The 18,907-nt window shown below is 43.1% G+C and overlaps 1 long non-coding RNA gene across 4 annotated transcripts in view; it reads left to right on the forward strand.

The window, feature by feature from the left end:
- Positions 1 to 3,293: 3,293 nt before the first annotated feature.
- LOC123479680 (uncharacterized) overlaps positions 3,294 to 18,907 on the forward strand; it is a 36,846-nt gene continuing 21,232 nt past the window's right edge. For 3 of the 4 annotated variants that reach the window (XR_006655373.3, XR_006655374.3, XR_008427193.2), the window contains exons 1-2: positions 3,294 to 3,542; positions 15,177 to 15,288. This is a non-coding gene — a long non-coding RNA (uncharacterized lncRNA). Of the gene's footprint in view, positions 3,543 to 15,176; positions 15,289 to 15,363; positions 16,986 to 18,907 lie in introns of those variants that run through there. The other variant, XR_006655375.2, reaches the window with a different exon arrangement.

The raw sequence follows: 18,907 nt of genomic DNA on the forward strand, positions 1-18,907 counted from the left end.
TCTATTTTACATTGTGTTGGCATTAACAGTGTATCATGCACATCGGTCCAAATCAGTCCATGCAAATCTGCTTCGTTCTTTCTACCAGTTCAATGGAAGTCAGCCATTTGGATGCATCGTAAATGACCTAGATGCCCTGTTTCTCTTGTTTGTTTGGTTTTGTTTTTTGGTGGGGGACATTGAAGTTGTGTCCTACTTTTGACAAAAAAGGCTGCAGTGACCATGTGTGACATAGGTCTTTGTTTGAGATCTGCGGTGAGAAAGAATCTGGGAAGATTGATGGTTGCGACCGAAGCAATCTGCCTTCAGAGTCGATAGGTTACAACTCCTACGCTCTCACCAACAGAGTCGTGCATGGCCTCTCTTCCCTCTTAATCACTAGATAGTCTAGATCTTTTAAATTTTTTACCAGTTTATAGGTGGAAAAGACTATCCCAAGTTAATTTGTGTTCTCCTGTGCACTGACAAAGCTCAGCATCTTCCCATACTGCTTTCCTTTAAATATGAACTAGCCTTTTCAAGAAAGGAGCTAAAGGATACATTTGTGGGGCCTGAAATGTTTGGGGAACAAGGAGAGAGTCTATGAGTCAGGGTGTATGGGTGGAAAAGTTGGCAGAGACCAGATCACTAAAGGCCATGGGTGCCTGGGTAAGGAGCTTGGGCTTTGCCTTAAGAGCAATGGAAACCACCAAGAGCCTTTGAGAAGGAAGGACTTAACATGGAGGTGGAGGAGGAGGGTAGTGGCTAGTTGTGGGTAAGGACAGAAGAAACCACATTCAGGAACCTTATTGACTGTCCTGATGGCATATTTGACATGGGATTGATGGGGTGGTGGTGGGACTTGGCCCAGAAAAGGCTGGGTCAGGCCTTCTGTGTGACTGCACGAACCTTCTACAGTTTCCACTGGGTAAGGATGGCACCTGACCCATTGCTACTCACCGTGGACTATTTGGGTTCCACTCCTCTGGGTGGTAGAAGCAATGCCACTGAGATCTTCTGATTCCAACAGGGTTAGGGGTTTGAGAGACTTTCTTCTCTCCTTCTGACAATGGCCAGGCCCTCAGTGGATTATAGTCCAAGCTCAGCTGAGTTAATGTGGGAAGAGCCATCAGTTCAGCCACATACCTAATTTGGGAGCATGTGCTGGGATCCTCAGTCTCTGCCCTGGAAGAGCCTAGAGTCAAACTGTGCAGAGAGGGGGTGTGCCTATTAAACAGAGATGTCTATTTCATAGCTACAAAAGGACAATGCCCACAGTCCTTGGGGTTTGAGCCTAAAGCAGGAGCGATGGTGGATTGGGGCCACATGCAAATGCATGTGGAGGCAGGCCTTTCACAGTTCTCCAAGGACTCCCTCCTGGGTGATTCCCCTTCGATGCTTCTTGCCTGTTAGATGTCTACAACTTAATATGATCCAGACCAGACTTTTGATTCTTCTCTTCAGAGTCTAAAACAAGATCTACTTAAACTTTTTCCAGTTTTGAAGTGTGGTACCATGGCCCCCATCCACTTGGCCAGAAAGCTGGCAGTGTCTTTTCACTGTCCCCTCACTCTTATCCCCCATTCATATTTTATCCTCTGGATCATTGGTATAGAGGTCCCACAGATCATCCCTCTGTATATATCCACAATCCTCCCACCTCCCCCTATCTTTATCATCACCCCCATCTCTCAGTTTGAAGAATGCAGCAGCCTTGTAAATTGTCTCTATGCTTCCATTTCTGTCCACCTAAAATCCACTCTCCATGTAGCAACCACGTGATTTCTCCTTTTAAATATAGACTGGATCATGCCACTCACGTGCTTCAATCCCTTCAGTGGCTTCCCACTGCAGTGAGAAAAAGAACTCAAACTTCTTGCCTAAGAGACTCTATTTGATCTGGCCCCTGATAACCTTTTGGACCTCATCTGGGACCAGTCTCCCTAGCTAGCTATTTTCACTTCCCCTAATCACTCATTCTCCTTCCCTGTCCTTTGACTAGGTTCTTCCTTGTGTCTGAAACCCTCTTCACATGCTAGACTCCTGCGTGGGAGCCTCATCATCTCAAGGGTTACAGGGAGGCATTTTAAGATCACTCTCTCGAAGGAGGAGACCCTGTCATTCCTTAATCTCGGCATCCCGTTTTTCCTTCAGATTGCATTGTTTTCCTTTTATTGAGGTATAATGCATGTACAATGAAGTACCTTAAGCACACTAATTTTATGTGTACAGTTCAATGATTTTTACATATGCATACATATGTGTAAATTTTTCTCATACCACCAGCTCCTTCCCAGCACGCACATGTTTATTGTTACTTATCTGATTTGCAAAGAGAAAGGATTTGATAACGCACCATTATGGTCCAATCATAGGGTAATAGATACTGACTGCTGGCTGGGTGTATAAATTCTTACCACCCCTTTGGAGGGCAATTTCACAGTATCTATTCAATTTTAAAAGGCATGCATCCAATTGAGACAGCAATTCCTCTTTCAGAAATTAGCCCTACAGATATGCCCTTATGTGTGAAGGTAAGTGTACAAGACATGCATTGCAACACTGTTTCCAGAGAGGAGACACTGGAAACACCCCGAGTGTTGCCGCACAGGGGGTAGGTTATATAAATTAGAGTGGATTTTGCAAAAGAACGCTCTAGCAGCTGTCATCAAGAATGTGTGCTGTGATGGGAACATCTTCAAGTTATATCAGTTAGAAAAAGGTGCCAGATGAGGCTGATGGAGTCCTCTCATTTGTGTAAAAATAGGATATGTCTAGCCGCCCATGCTTGCTGGTTCAGGTTATTCTCTGGGGAGGAGAATTCAGGAACTAGTGTCTCGGGTGGGAGGGAGATGTTTCCTACTTTTTCTTTTTAAATTGTTTAATTTCTCCCTTCTATGTATATGTAATATCTTTTCATAAAGTAGAATAAAATAAAGTCTTTGGACTCACAGGGAAAATGTGTAGGGAGACCGGTCTCCCCCAAGCCAGGACAGGACTTCGAGGATCAGTTGGCCTGACTTGGTCTTCAGAGCCATAGAGTGGACTGGCTGGCTTAGAACGTGGCTTGCAGGAGGAACTTTTGGGGTGCTCCTGGAGACAGCAGCTGCACACAGCTGCAGCAGAAGCCAGCGATATTCTGCTGGGGAATAAGTCAGTGGAACAGAATCTCCCTCTTCCCCTGCAGCGACTGTATCCTCCTACTTAGCAACTCACCCCACCTCTTGTCTCAGACAGACGCAGAGGGAGGGAGAAGATAACCAAGTAAATATCTTTTTTCAGGTTCTTGAGGCTTGTAGGTAGGCTTCTTCTTCTTCTTCTTCTTCTTCTTCTTCTTTTTTTTTTTTTTTTTTGAGTGAGGTTAAAGCTTTAGAACAAAAACTTGTTGCAACAGGCAACCAGCGGTCCCTCTAGGAGGCTCTCAACGATCTTAGCAAAGATCGTGGGTTTGGGAGCGAGCCAGAGACGGATTTGAGTCATAGCACAATCACTCAGCAGCATTACATCCTTGGGCCCATCAGAGGACTTCTCATTGGTAAACTGGGATCTGAAGTCCTGCCCAGGTAAGGAACAAACCGGAGGGCTGTGTGGTTGAATTATAGAATGCGTTTGCTTTCTAGGGCTGCCATTACAAGTCACCACCAACTTGGTGGCCTAAGCCAAGAGACATGTGCTCTCTCCCAGTCCTGGAGGCTAGGATCTGGAGTCAAGGGCTTGGTGGAGCTGCGTCTGTCTGGAGCCTCTGGGAGAGAATCCTCTAGCGTCTCTCCCAGCTTCTGGTGGCTGTGACATTCCTGTGGTTGCATCGCTCCAGTCCCTGCCTCCTGTGCTTCTTTCTCTTATAGGGATACTTGTCATCGGAAATAAGGACCCTGTAGATAATACAAGATGATCTCATCTCAAGATTCTTAATTACATTTAGAATGACCCTTTTTGCAAATAAGGTCACATTCACAGGTCTGGGGTGGGGTAAGAAATGAGCAGATTTTGGGGGAAGCCACCACTCAGTCCATATAGGCAAAGAAAGTGGGCATGGATGGAAGCCACCAGGTATTTGCCTGGATCCCACTGGACCTGTGTGCCATGGTGTGGCTGGTTCACAGAAGGTGCCAGGTCCGATTTCACTGTGCCTGAACCACACGGCATGGTCACAATTGCAACCAAAGGAATGGCTGCTCCTTCGGTCTCTGTCTTTCTCTCCTGACCTCTGTCTACCTCCTGTCCTGCCTGCTAGTTAAACCCACACCAACCTTACTTCAAGGTCCTGGGAGGTGGCTCAGCACTGCGGGAATGTCCTGTAATTGCAAATCATTGATTCAAAGCTTCATACACATTTGGAAACAGAATAAGGACTGTAGCCCAGTTAATAATATTTTACTAATGCTAATTTTCTGGCTTTGTTATTATATAGAAGTTACAGATGCCACCATTGGGGGAAGCTGGGTTCAAGAGACTCCATGTGCTATTATTACTACTATTATTATTATAACTTCTGGCAAGTCTATAATCATTTCAAAATAAAAAGCTGAAAAAGAAACCCCCAAACAACTTCATAAATACTTGAAACGCCTGATAGAAAAAAATAAATAGCCGCTATTAGAAGGTAGAAGACAAGAGTCTAACCCTGGCCCATGTGGGCTGAATTAGTCCTTCCAGGGTAGGCTGGGAACCCTACCTCCATGGGCTGTTGGGAAGTGGCCTCACCCTGGCCTGGCCCCATGCCCATCCCAGGCTTCCTGGGAGCCTATCCTGATCAAGCTCCTCCCTTGGAAGGGAGTCCTGCCAGGTCCTCCCCAAGCCTCCTAAGGCTGGGGCCCATCTGGTTTGCAGACACCCGGCTGGGTTGTCCCAGCACCACCCTGCCCCGCGGTGCATGCTGAGTGAGCCCTCTGCTGCTGCCGCCGCGCTGCTTGCACACAGCTCTGGCTCCTGTTGGGCCTCTCCCCTGCACTTCCCTGGCAGGCACGACGGCCCCAGTGACCCCCACCTTGAGTCAGATGCTCTGGGCTCCTGGGAGGTACTCCTCTGGCTGGGGGCCAGCCCATCCTTCCCTGACTCCTCCTTCTCCTGCGACAGGGTGCTCCCACCTGTCTTCCTCCCCCGGGCAGACTCCAGCTTCCACTAGTCTGGGCAAGTTGTAAGCACCTTCCCTGGGCCACTCTTCTGGTTCTTTCTCTCCCGTCTTACTCACATGGAGGCTGTCAGTGAGTTCTGCACAGTGTGGGCTGGGGGTGTGCTGTCCCAGAAGATTTATAACTTGTGAACTTTGGGGACTCTGGGAACCTCTGAACTTGTATCTATGATGTCTGAACATTTTTCTGACAGAGCAATTGATTTTCAGAAGGGTCCAAGAACCACAAGAGATTCAGAGTGTCCGAGGGTGTGAAGGGCCTGTAACGTAATTGTTAGACATTTGTTTCTGGCATCAGCCTGCCTGCGCTGCAACACTGTTTCTACTGAGCTAGCTCATCTCCATGCCTCAGTTTCCTCCCGGGTAATATAAATTAAGTGATAGCATCTACTGCATCAGAACATTGTGAGGAGTAAATGAAAAAAATCATATCAAGTTCTTGGCACATCCCCATTGTGGAAAAACCCAATAAAGATGATCTGTTATTATTATTATCATCTGCCTTGAGCATATATTACTCATTTCATGCTTGCAACAGCCACGTGAAACAGGGATCATTAATCTCCTTTGAAAGGCTGCATTTGCCCAACGTCACACAGACATTAAAAGGCAGAGCTGGGATTTGAACCCACCGTCTGTCTTTCTGCTTCATTGTGTTATCGCTCATCTCAAAGAGAATGAGAAGAGGAAATAGGAGATGGGGCAAGACAATGTTTACTATTGGAACACCCCTTTATGTATCGCCTTTGGAGAGTCTGTTTTATTCTGTTGTATGAGGTGTATGGGGAGACACTGTGCTTGCTCACAGAAGTTAGACTGGAGCAAACTTAGAAAAGGCTGGCTTCCGAGGAAAGGTCAGGCGCCACGCTGAAAGCCTGGTTACCTTTACAGATGCGATTCCTCCTTTACCTAAGGTCCATCCGGTCCTCTGTCAAAACCCATTGCACATGTCACCTGCCCCGGGAACCCTGTCTCTAATGTTGTAGGTGTTCATTGTATGTCAGCATTTGACACGCTGTTATGATGCTGAATTGTGGTTTCATTGTTTATCCCCCATTCTTGTCTCCTCAGCTAGGTAAGGTCTGGGTCTAATCCGTCTTTTGGACCCTTGTGCTCCTCCTGGTGCTTGGAATAGAACAAGCATCTGATGCGTGGGATGCCCTTACTCCTCCATCATTTCCTTCCTGCCCATCTGTGGGGGGTGGTGATGAGCAATCAATGTCTTCAAGGAGCTCCGAGCCAGAGATGGGCAAAGGCACTTCCCCTGTGACAATCTGCCAGTTTCCCCTGGGTTGCCTGTGAAAGCTCAGAATCCCCAAGGGCAAAGGAAGGAGTCAAAAGGACCCAGTAGCCAAGAGGTTTTCCCCTTTAGGCACTTATTTGACATTAGGATTAAACTAAAGGGCAGGAGTGTGAGAGTTGAGTAACTGGAGTTTCCCTTGGGAGACTCTGGGTGAGAGAAGAGTGAACTTAACATTCCGGGACCTGATATCTGAGAACACTTGAGCCAGGCTGCCCAGCGTGTAAGCCCTGGCCTCTACTAAGTTCCCTTAGGTTGATGGTATCCCTTCTCTAAGAGGAACAGAGAATTGCCAGACTGGGTCTTGTCAACTCCCAGCCCTTTCAGAAGTAGAGGAAGGTGCTTATTTGAAAGGTGGAAAGGAGAGGCTCCAGATGGTTGCAAAGTAATTGAGAGTGGCTCAGAACTCTGGATTCTGGACCCCAGTGGGCAGGTCCCCGTGGAAACACTAGCCAGTAGTGGAATCTAGAGAAGGGTTTTTGACTGGGAAGGACAAGGTAGCTCCACGTATTGCGCTGTTTTCTAACTAACTAAAGTCAGCGTCTGAAACTCCATGTCCGGACCTGCACTCACGACTCTCCCGCAATCCCATTATCAAAGTCTGGCTTGTCTCAGAAAATATGGCGCTCTTCACCCAGAGATCTGGAAGCCAGTCTGACCCTGCCTGTCCCTCATTGTCCCAAGTCAACTCCATCTCCAAGTTCTGTCCATTTTACATCTAAGCCAGCTCTTAAATCCATCCTCTGCTTTCTGGCCTGTGCTCACCACTTGAGTCCCTTACCATCTTTCCTTACGAAACCATTTTCATACCCCACCCCATGACTTCTCTCACAAATCCCATCTCTTCGTAATCCCCAGCCACTAACTACTCCACAGCTGAACTAATCTTAAAGAAATGCATATCTGGTCAAGTTACTCCTCTAGTTAAAAATCTTTTTATGCTATTCGGAAAATATGTGTGAGATTTGTGACTTCATGTTATGGGAATATTCCCTAAAAAACTGTATACTAATATTGAACTCTAATTAATGACATGCATGCTGTAGTGTTTGAGTAAAAGTGTACTGATGACTGTTATTTACCATAAAATGCAGCAAAAATAAATGGGCCAAGGGATGGACAGATGGATAAGTTTAAAGCAAATATGGCAAAATGTTAATCGTAGAATCTAGGTAGTGGGTATATAGGAATTCATCGTGCAACCCTTTAGACCTTTTCTTATGAAAAATTTCACAGTAAAATGTTGGGAAAACTTTGTCTAACAGATCACATTACATCAGGACTAAATCCAAAGGTCTTAGCGTGGTCCTCAAGACCCTGCCTGACCTCTCTACCCTCCTCTCTGGGTGTGTCTCATGCTAATCTCTATCATTTCTTGTGCTCCAGAAACAGGGCTTGTCTACCTCTTTCTAAATGTGATCTCCCCTCTTGTTTTAGAGTGTGCATAGCTCGAATCATAATTTTAGTATAGCTGATTGTGTAATTATAGGTGGAACTATATGAAATGCCATTTCTGGAGGTGAGAGAGTCAAGTGTTAGCTATTTCATATGACTAAAGAATCGTTGGATGACTACTCACCCCTAGACTCGGAGCTCTGGGAGGAGTAGCACAATGTCGGGTAGTTGATACTCAATATTTTCTCTTGAGAATTAATTAAGTTGATTAATTGATTGATGGACAGTAAGCCACCTATATTTTTACCATCCAATTCCTTGACTATACATATTATAAAGTATTGGGAGTTGTTTAAGCATGTGGAAATGATCACCTTTCTCTGACCTAAGCCAGCTCTTTGTTATACATGGAAAGTAAAGAATTCTATCCTCCCCTCACCCCAAATCTAATAATTTCAACAAAGCATCTTGACTTCCCCACATACTCTGGTCGACTGGGTCCAACCACTAGTTCTGTTTTTCATGAATACGGGCAGAGTGAAGCAGTGATGACTGTTAGGGTTCAGGCATTTCTCAGAGCATGTCCCATCACCAACCAAGGGAGAGGAATTTTTGAATGCATCTCAGATGGGCCACGTTTAATACTCTTAATAGGAAAAGCATCAACTTTCTGATTTCTGGTTTTCCCATGGTTAAATTTACATAATCAGAACTGTAACGACTAAATGAAACAATGTGTGAAGAACCAGACCAGTAGGCTCTTTATTTTCTTGTGACCCTCATCCATTCACTGTAGTCATGAATAGGCAAGAAGGCAGCTTTGCCCTTGAGGGTGTGGGGGGCCCACAGATTAAAGATGTGGTCCTAATCCCAGGAACCTGTGAAAATGTTACTTTACATGGCCACAGGGAACTAAGATTGCAAATGCAATTGAGGTTGCTGACCAGATGACTTTGAGATGGGAAAATTACCTTGGATTACCTAGGTGAGCCCCTTATTATCACGTAAGCACTTACAACACAGAGACGCTTTCTTGGCTGTGATCAGAAAGAGATATGACAATGGAAGAAGGGCTATAGAAATGTGACATTGCTGGTTTTGAAGTTAGAGGAAGTAGTCCATGAGCCAAGTGGGTGGCCTCTAGAAGCTGGAAAAGAAAAGGAAATGGATTCTCCTGTAGGGCTTCCAGAATGGAACAAAGCCCAACGGATCCTTAATTTTAGCTGAGTGGGACCTGTGTTAGACTTCTAACCTATAGAACTGTAAGACATTAAATTTGTGTTGTTTTAAGTCACTCAGTTTGAGGTTATTTGTTATAATAACAATAGAAAACTAATGCAGTGGTCTTCTAGCCTTTTCCTCCCGCCCCCCCCCATTTTTCTTTTTGTTCCTTTCCTTTCTTTTCTTCTTCCCTCCTTCTCCTCATCCTTCTCTTCTTCTTTCCCTCCTTTTCTTCCTCCTCTTTGTCTTTCTCCTCTTACTCCTCCTCATCCTCCTTCTTCTTTAGTTGTGTTCTCTTGAGCCCCAGGGCACATGTGACAGGCAATGATCCACTGTTCCTAACAGAGGATGGGCCAACAGTGTTTATTTGGGGCAGCTTTTTGGTTTCTGCAGCCCTGGCAGGCATCCTCTCATGGTGGCTTCTGCCTCTCACCCATTGGTCAATTCAAGCATATGAGTCAATTTCTCCTCCAATTGCTAGCAAGCAAGGTGAAGGTGGAAAAGGCAGCTGCTGGCTAGATTCCAGGCTGTAGAAAATTCAGCCATTGGCTCCAGTCATTCCTCACTGGTTGGACTCATACTTGGGCAGAGAATTAGGGAGGAGATATTCAACTTTATTCAAAGAAGAGTAAGGCACAGGGACCTGTGTGTATTCTTGGATTTCTGTTGACATATCTCCCTTCTCTTTCATAGGCCTGAAAACTAGGTCCATTTCCTTGGTTACAAAAGCACAGAGTTGATAAGGAAAAGGGTGGTATAGATAAGACAGCTTAGAAACTTTGGGTGACAAATGTCAAGCCCTAAACATTTAAAGTGGACTGTGTAAGCCACCCCAGTTATCCCATGGCTGACAATAGGCTTGGGACTGAGCATTCGTTAACTCATTTTATCTTCACGACCCCTGCCTGAGGTAAGAACTATCATTTCTTTTTTACAGATGAGGAAACTGAGGCTCAGAAAAGTGAATAAGTCATATTATTATCATGTACCCAATCAGAGGTGAAGGTGGTATTAGAACCCAAGTCTTTATGACTGGAGAAACAGATAATATTTTAACAGACATTAAATGCCACTGCTCTTAAGGAGATGCATTTCTTTCTTGGCCACTAATCTAATGGTGAATAAATAATAGATTGCTGCTGTAAAGCCTGATTCCTAGGCTACAACCAGGTAAATGTCCCATTGGCCTCAGTAGCAGTAAACTTCAATGAGAGGTTGCCAGATTAATAATAATACTACCACCTGCTATTTATAGATGGCCATTCTCCAAGGAATCCAAAGTGCTTCGTAGACATTATCTAATCCAGTTTTGCTGTGTTACCGTAAGTCAGGTCCTTACCTTTTCACAGAGTGGGTTCGTGTTCAGAGAGGGCTAGGTCTTGTCATCACCTATTAAACAGAGGGTGGGCATCCCCTGTTGGTGGTCCATCAGTGACTTGTTCAACCTCATAGGACTTTGTTCTCCATGGAATTTGGACCAGGTCTGTCATCATGGATTCCATGATGACTGCTTTCCATGAGTGTTTGGCATTGCTCAGACCACAGGAGCTGGACTGACTGCTTCATGTGAATTTTCAAGGCTTTGCAAAGGGTTTATTTGTACTCACTTCCAGGTGGAGGCATCTACGAATTTCTCTTGGGAACAGCATCATCATCATTATCTTTGTTATCATTATTGACCTTGCCTTTGTCCCCTCCTCCTCCTCCTCCTTCTCCAGCACAAACTCTTATTTAGTGATACCTGTATCCCAGATCCCTGTGGTAAGTACTTTAGAGGGACAACTTGACTTATTCTTCACAATAGCTACCAATTGTTGGTTGTTGTTACCAACCCTATTTTACAGAATAGAAAACTGAGGCTCAGAATGAATAAATAATTCATTCCATTTTGACAGTTGATCAACTCGAGAAACTCTGAGACTTTACCACCCAGCACAGAGCCAGGAAACACCCAATACGAGAAACACCCATTGAGTTGATATTTATGGGGATAACAGAATAACTATCATCTATTAAGTGCAGGCACATTATACATCATGATTTTTAATTCATGCAACAATCTTACGAGGTATATATATTCATACCTCAATTTTATAAAAAATGTGAACTAAGTCTCAGAAAGGTAAATAAATTGTTAAGTTCATATAGTTAAAACAGTGGTTAAGTTGTAATTTAATTCTCATTCTTTTAGATTCCAAAATCTCTACACTTACTCCATAAACTCATTTGAATTAAGAGAGGTTGAATGGTGGATGGATGGATGGACAGATGGATGGATAGATGGATGAATGGATGCATGGATGATGGGGGAAGAACAGATGGGGCCAAGACTTTCCTCCTATGCTTTTCTGTCCCAAATGCTAAACTCCTTGTGACAATAGAGTGCTAGTGACAAAAATGCATGTGCAACACCTTCAGGACTTATGAAAATTGTCCTGGAGTTGTTTAGCCACAGGAGGAGATTTACACTCGAAAACAGCACATTCCAAAAGTGAAATGAGTGCTGGCTTATGGAACTCAGATACAAGATCTGCTGACCTAGTGCGTGTCAATGGGAGAGCTGGGCTCATGGATGGGAGAATGTACGATGACACCAGGTTGAAGAAGAGCAGAGTGACAAGGGTCTTGCTTGCATTATGAGTGATCTCAGCAACTTTGAGGTATGGGAATCAGAATGATTCCATCTGGAGTACAAGGTGAGGTGTCCTGGAACACTTTGATTTCTCAGTGAAGAGTCAGGTGTCTGGACCAGATGGACTCTTAGGTTCCTTTTGCCACTCCAAAAGTTAGAGACCCTGGAAGGAGAAGCTATTTTATTAGGATTTAGTCACAATTCAAGGGGAAGAAGGAGACCACCATTCAGATGAACATCTTGCACAGGAATGTCACGTCATGGCCAGGGTCCAGCTTCTTTCGGTTGAATGTTTTTGGCAGCAGGTCACCAAGGACTAACTTACCTGGTGGCAGAGGCCATGGGATTTATGCTGCTCAAAGGAGCTTGGCTGCCCCTACATCACCGTCACCATTCAGTGACATGGTGATTGAAATTTCAAAATAGATGAAAAATTTCTTGGGGTTAAAATGACAAGGTTGAAAATGCCTTTGACAGGATAAATAAATACACACGAGAGGAAGTAAAACTTCTGCCTCTCTGTCGTAGACATTGCTCTTGCAGTTGCCCGGACAAGCGTAGGATTGCAGCAGGAACTGCAGTCTTTGTACCTTTCTGACCGTGCTGAGGACAAGGATTACACTTTGGAGACAGCTGGTTGCAGAGCCAACACTGCACTCCTCTCTGCTCGGGGCCGGGGGCGGGGGCGCCACAGCAGTCCAGGAGTCAGGGTGCACTTGCTCCCTAAGAGAATTTTACTCATGTGTGCATTTTTTCTCCATGGAATGAAGTTGCCAATACTTTTTTAAAAAATTGAATTGATTGGGGTGACATCGGTTCATAAAAATATATAAGTTTCAGGGGTACAATCCTATGACACATTTTCTCTATATTGTACTGTGTGTTCACCAGCTAAGTCCAGTTTCCTTGCATCACTCCCCCATTCTCTCTGGTAATCAGCATACTGTTGTCTATAAGCATTTTTTTTTCTTTTGCTTAATCCCTTTTCACCTAGCCCCCCTCACCCCCTTTCTTCTGACAGTTGTCAGTCTGTTCTCTGTATCTGCGAGTCTGTCACTATTTTACTTGTTAGTTCACCTTGTTCATTAGATTCCACATAGGAGTGAAATCATATGCTATTTGTGTTTCCCTGACTGGCTTCTATTATGCAAATACTTCTTGCTGTTCTTTCCCACCCTCTCTTCTTCTCTTTCTTCATCGCTTCAGAAAGAACACCCACTATTCCAGTCATTTGTTGCTACATAGCAAATGACACCAAACTTAGTGCCTTAAAATAAAGCAGCCATCCTGTAGTTTGCTCAGGTACAGGTAAGTGGGGGAGGTCTTGGTGGGTCAGCTTCTCCCTGGGCCACGCTGGCAGCTGAGCCGGCTCACCCCGGGGCTGGAGGGCTCACTTCCAAGATGGCACACTCACAGGCCTAGGTGCTGGCTTCATTGCTCACCACGCACTGTCAGCTGAAGGACTCAGGTCCCTTAAAGTAGACCTCTCCAGGGGGTTTCTTGGACTTTTCCAGAACAGGGTGCTGGGACTCCAAGAGTGTTCCAAGAGGTCCAGGTGGAAGCTCGAAGGCTTCTTAGGACCTCACTGAATCCCAGAATTGCATTTCTACCAGCACTATCTTGGTCAAGTGAAGCTGTGGCGTTTCAAAATCTACCTTCCTCAGCTTAGCAGGAGGTGGATGTGTGGTATGAGTGACTTCACAGTAACAGTGATGGCAGACATTCATGACTCCATATGACTTAATATAAGGTGCTAAGTTCTTGAGGTTAGCAGCAGAATTCTGGCTGGACTAGGGATCTGGGAGGTTCCTCGTGTTAATCAAGAATAATGAATTCATATCTGACAGATGATTTACAGCTGAGTAACTTTAGGCATGCTACTCAAATTATACAGACCTTAGTTTTCTCAATTACAGGAAATAACCCTATCTAACTTTATTGCCGTGTGAATGATAAAGATGATAACAGAAAAAGGAGGGAGGACACATTAAAGTGCCTGAGTTATAGTGGGCAGTCGATAAGTGGAAGCTACATATTTATCTGTGTAGTGAAACATTTTCCAGAAACCCTTTGAGGTCCATTGAATTTGAGCTCGTTATTGATTTTTGTCATTGTTTTCTTGTTTCTCTATTTTTGTGTCACTCAGTTTTTTCTTACTATAAGAGCAATACATGTACACTTTAAACATTTAGAAAACAGATAAATAACATTTAATATTGAAACAATGATATTATCTAAACCACAGTTCATATTCATGCTCCATCAATTGGCTAATAAAATATATTCTAGCTATTCAGTTTTTCCCAGCCAAGGATTTAATTCTATGTCACTTACTATGTTAGTGGTCATGCTTTTTTAGTTGTCTTTAATCTAGGACAGTTTCTTTGCTTTTCATGGTGTTTTTTAAATTTTGATATTTATGAAGAGTTCAAGTTATTTTGTAGAATGCCCAACAACTTGGGTTTGTCTGATGTTTCTTCATAATTGGATTCAGGTGCCACCATCATCCTGAAATCTTTTTTTGTTTAGTTTTGTTAAATAAAAGTACAGTTGTAGTACTAAAAGTTGAGTTTTTAAAATTTTGCAGTTTGTGCATTTATAAAATGGGTACATAATCCTTTCTAAGACAATTATTATTATTTTATAATATGTATACAATAAAGTACACAAAGTATTAAGTATACAGTTCAATGAATTTTTAGTGGAGAAAATTTTTTACTTATGTAAACACCAGTGTGACTACCTCCCATTCCAAAATATAAAACTTTTTCAGTCTCCAAAATGACTTTGTAATCTTTTGGTACTTTTTTCATTTAATATCATTTTGATAGAATGTATCCACATGGTTGCATGTTATATCATTATGCTCATTCATTTTAAGTCCTGTACCTGATTCCATTGTATAAATATACTACTTTTTCTGATTCACTTCCTCATTGATGGGTATTTGAGTATTTTCTAGGTTTTCAATCTTGTGAACAGTCTAGTTCTGAATATTCTTGGCTGTGCATTCTGATATGCATATATAAGTACACCTGAGTTTAATTGTTGGATCATAGAATATATAAATATTTATTATTGGAACATACTATTGAATTATTTTCCAAAGTGGTAACAACATGTTACAGTCCACTGGAAGTGTGTAAAAGACTCCATAGACCTAAATCCACTTCAAAACTTAGTATTACAAACTTTCAATTTTGGTGAGTTGAATGTGTATAAAATTATAGGGCATAGATGTCTTTATTTGTGTTTTTCTGACCCTCAGTACTGTTTAACATCTGACCAAAGCTTTGTTGACTACTCATGCTCCTTTTTGAAATGCCTGTTCATGTGTTTTGCCCATTTTTTGTTGGTTTACTCATGATTTTATTTTTGACTGGTAGGATAATCTCAGATTTTTCTTGAAGTACAGTCTATCCATCTTTGTCTTTATGCTTTCTGCCTTTGCTTTCCAACTTAGCAATGTTTCTCCACCCTACAATTATTTAAATATTTATCTGCATTATTTCTTTCAGGGCCTCCAGGGTTTCTCTCTGCCATTTCCATCACCAGAAGGCCCCACCCAAGCCACATTCCAGAGCTGCAGGTCTGCAGCGTGGGACCTGGGATTTTGCACTGCATAATCAGGTACCCAGACCTCTCTGGGTCTCCACCCTGGCTCCGCCCTGTCAGGCTCCACCCAAGCTTGGCTGCAGCTGGGCCCAGAGAATTGCCTGGAGTTACTGGTCTATTTCCAGCAGATGAGTCATTTTCCTTTCCAAGAAACCAAGGAGTATAACAACTTACTGGATGCTCTGGGAGGTTCAGCTAAACTGCTTTTACAAATGAAGACACTGAAATTCTAAGAGGTGATATAATGTGTCCAAAATTTCACAGCCAGAAGTATAAGAAAGGCATGGAGATACCAACTGTTTCCTCTGGGCTAGCAGATCTGTGTCTTGACAACTTGATGTTGGATTTAGTGGACATGCATTCAACCCTCCTGCCTCTGAGTCCCAAATCTGCTGAAAGGAAGTCCACACAGCCGTTCAGCTCACCTCTCTGTTTTCATCCCAGCCCCCTCCACCTGCTCATCATACAAAACTCAGAGGGAAACTCTCACTGAAGGCAGTTTGTCTCTCTGCAGCTTCAAACGCATCACTTGCTCTTCTTTGCACTTACATTAAAAACTAAATCTTTTAATGTGCTCTGTGTGCTTGGCACCTCTCTGCTTTCCTCTTTATTTCCCACCCTAATTTTTCTCCCCCGCTGTAGCCACGCAGACCTCCTTTATGCTCTTTGAATGTGCTGAGTTCTTTTTCATCTTAAGACCCTTATTCCTGCTCTTTTTAGTTTTTTTTGCTTAGAATGCTTCTCTCCTGGCCCTTTGCACAACCAATTTCTTACCATCCTTTAGTTTATGCATTAGCTGAAGTGTCACCTCCTCAGAGAAATTGCTCCAAAGTACACCCCTCCCTCCCCTTTGTAATGTACCACAGAGCTTTGTTTCGTGCCTTATTGGAGCATGTTACAATCTGTAATTACATTGTTTATTTGCTTTTTACTCCTTTCTGTGGGGCCCAGTCCTCCAACCAACTGCACATGCCAAAAGTCTGTCTCATTCAGCTGTGTCCTCAGGGGCTGGGCCCGTGCCTGGCACCCTGTTCAATCAATATTTGTTGAACTAGTGAATGAATCCAGAGGCTACTCAATAATTAGTGGTTTTCATTTCCTTCTCTCCTCTGAGCAGGAGTGGCCACTCACACATACTGGCACACACAACCTGAAGGAACTGGACCAGCACAATGGAAATAACAGCTCAGTGGATGTATCCAGTCTGCATCAGAAAAACCGGCTAAACCGGTTGGGTTAGCTACTGTTTTCTGTTTTGTTTTGTTTAACAAGTTCCTTGGCCTCTGAGCCTCTTCTGGCCTGGGTGTACATAGTCCTGGAGAAGGGGGTTTACATTAATGATAGATTAGGTTATATTCACATAAGGAGAACTTTACCTGGATAAGTCATTACTGAAGAGACACCTATTAGGTTATGACAGCAAAATAGTTCTTGCAGAGATTACAGTACCTTGGAAAAGGAGTAGGAGCCAATTAGGTAAACTTTCCAAGTCTTTTATGTGTATGGAGTTCTTTCTCAATACCTGGTGCTCAGTGAAGTGGAGAAGGGAGAGCTCCCGCGTGCTGAATGAGGAAGCAGATGCCGAATGGTTCATTCTCAGGAAGTGTTCTAAGCAAAACGGGGATTGGCCACCCTAACTGGGATTAAGAGACGTCTTTTCAGTAATAGCCTCATTCTACCTTGCTGACCCAGTCTGGCTGGAAGTTCCAGAGGTTAGTGGCTGCGTTTCAAAAGCTTTTGCTTCTTAGGAATCACAAGTGCCTAAATCTTCCTCTTGGTGATAGTTGGAGAATTTCATGCTCCAAAGAATGGGTTGCAGTTGATATCTCGGGAGAATTAGGCACTTTTATTATATTTGAAGAAAGAAAGCAGATATTCTTTCTTTCTCTCCTCCTCTTCTTACTTCTCTCCTCCCTCCCCTCCTCCCACTTTTCCTTTTTTCCTTTCCTTCTTTCTTCCTCCTCTCCTTCCTTCTGTCCACTCTATGCTCGGTACTGTGGTTCTGTTAGAGGTACATGAGGAAATGCCATACTGCTCAGGTGTTCACACATCAGTGGTGGAGAAAAGCAAGTAGAGCATTATAGCACAAGATAACAAAAACCATACAGAGGGACAGGCACAGACTTCTGGGGACATAAACACTGGTGTGTTGATAAATGTTTAGCAACCGGCTCTATGTTGGGGGCTGGGGGCAACCTTGATTTGGAGCATTTGCTGGTTTCCATGGTGTAAGTACTCCCACCTGGGCGGCGTTGCTGCACAAGCAGTTGGGAAGACGACCACATGTCCTGTTCTGTGGCTAGTAGGAGCTGGCTTAGCACGTCCCTGAGGAGGGCACCTCAGCTGGTCCATACAGGAGTGGGGTTTGTACTGAGAGAGGAAGCTTCTAGAAGAGGAGACACTGACCTGTATTAGCTTCTTTAGGAGGGGGGGAGGTTAGTAAAGAGAAGGAGTTATAATTCTTTTTCTCTTTATTCTCTTTATGTATATTGAAGACAATAGAGAAAATGCAGATAAACCAAAATAAGAAAATATAACTCACATGTAATTTAAAAAAGGGGAGATGAGCACGGTCACCTTTGTGATCATTTTTCCTTGTGTCTTTTTTTTTTCTCCTTGTGTGTTGAACTGTTACTAGAAAGCACCCTTCTCTGTCCCAGCTAGTATTTTGTCAGATAGTAATATTATGACTATGGTTTTCTTTTTAAATTTTAAACTGGTAATCCATTTTTAAAAACAATTTTGTTGTCTTTTTGTTTAAATTCTGACTCTGATTAAGTTACAGAATCTGTGTTTTTGTATGTTTTAAAGACACACTTATACATAAAATTATAACTGTTAAATTTATTCTTCTATCATCTTGACTTAGAATTTATTTTTATATGTTCTTATTTTTTCCTTGCTCTATTGCCTTTTGCTGACTCTTAATGCCTTTGCATTCTTTATTTATTTTTAAAATTTATATACCCTGTTTTAAATTTAACTCTTCCTGTTTGATTAAGGATTTTTGCATAGATTTATCAATACTTTCTTCTTTATCATCCTCCCATTTGTTCAACAATTCTACATAAAAATATTGGTATAGAATTATATTGTTGCTGTTATTTACTTTAGATATTGACTTTTGCAAAAATAATTTTGACATTGGCATATAGTTTTGTAATTCAGCTTATAGTAATAATTTAGGCTTATCTGCATTTCAATTGATCTTAGTGCTCATTGGCAGTCTTTCTACACCATTTTTGAGTTCTGATTTTAGCTTTGCCGTTCCGTTGGGTAGAGTGCATACCCACCCAAGCCTTCCGAAATAAAGCGTATCACTGACCTACTATAGAGCACCCTGAATGTTTTAAATGGAGTGTGGTCTGTTAATGTGGCCCACAAATGGAAATTTAACTGGTGGGAGGTTAAACAAACAGACAAACAAAACCTAGTTTAGTAGAGGATCATAAAAGAAATCATGGCGACCAGGAGCCCTAACTCTTGGATGTTCAGCATCAACCCCAGGTCTTGTTTTCTGTTTGTGCGGGTATGATTTGGACCTAGGTGTGGGTTCTTATGTTTTTCTCGCTGAAGTGCGGCTTGTGCTGTTTGTCCTGCCACTGGGCTATAAGTCACTCCGTGTCCCTTCTAG

This window comes from Desmodus rotundus, chromosome 6 (genome assembly GCF_022682495.2).
Source record: "Desmodus rotundus isolate HL8 chromosome 6, HLdesRot8A.1, whole genome shotgun sequence".
Taxonomy (NCBI): Eukaryota; Metazoa; Chordata; class Mammalia; order Chiroptera; family Phyllostomidae; genus Desmodus; species Desmodus rotundus.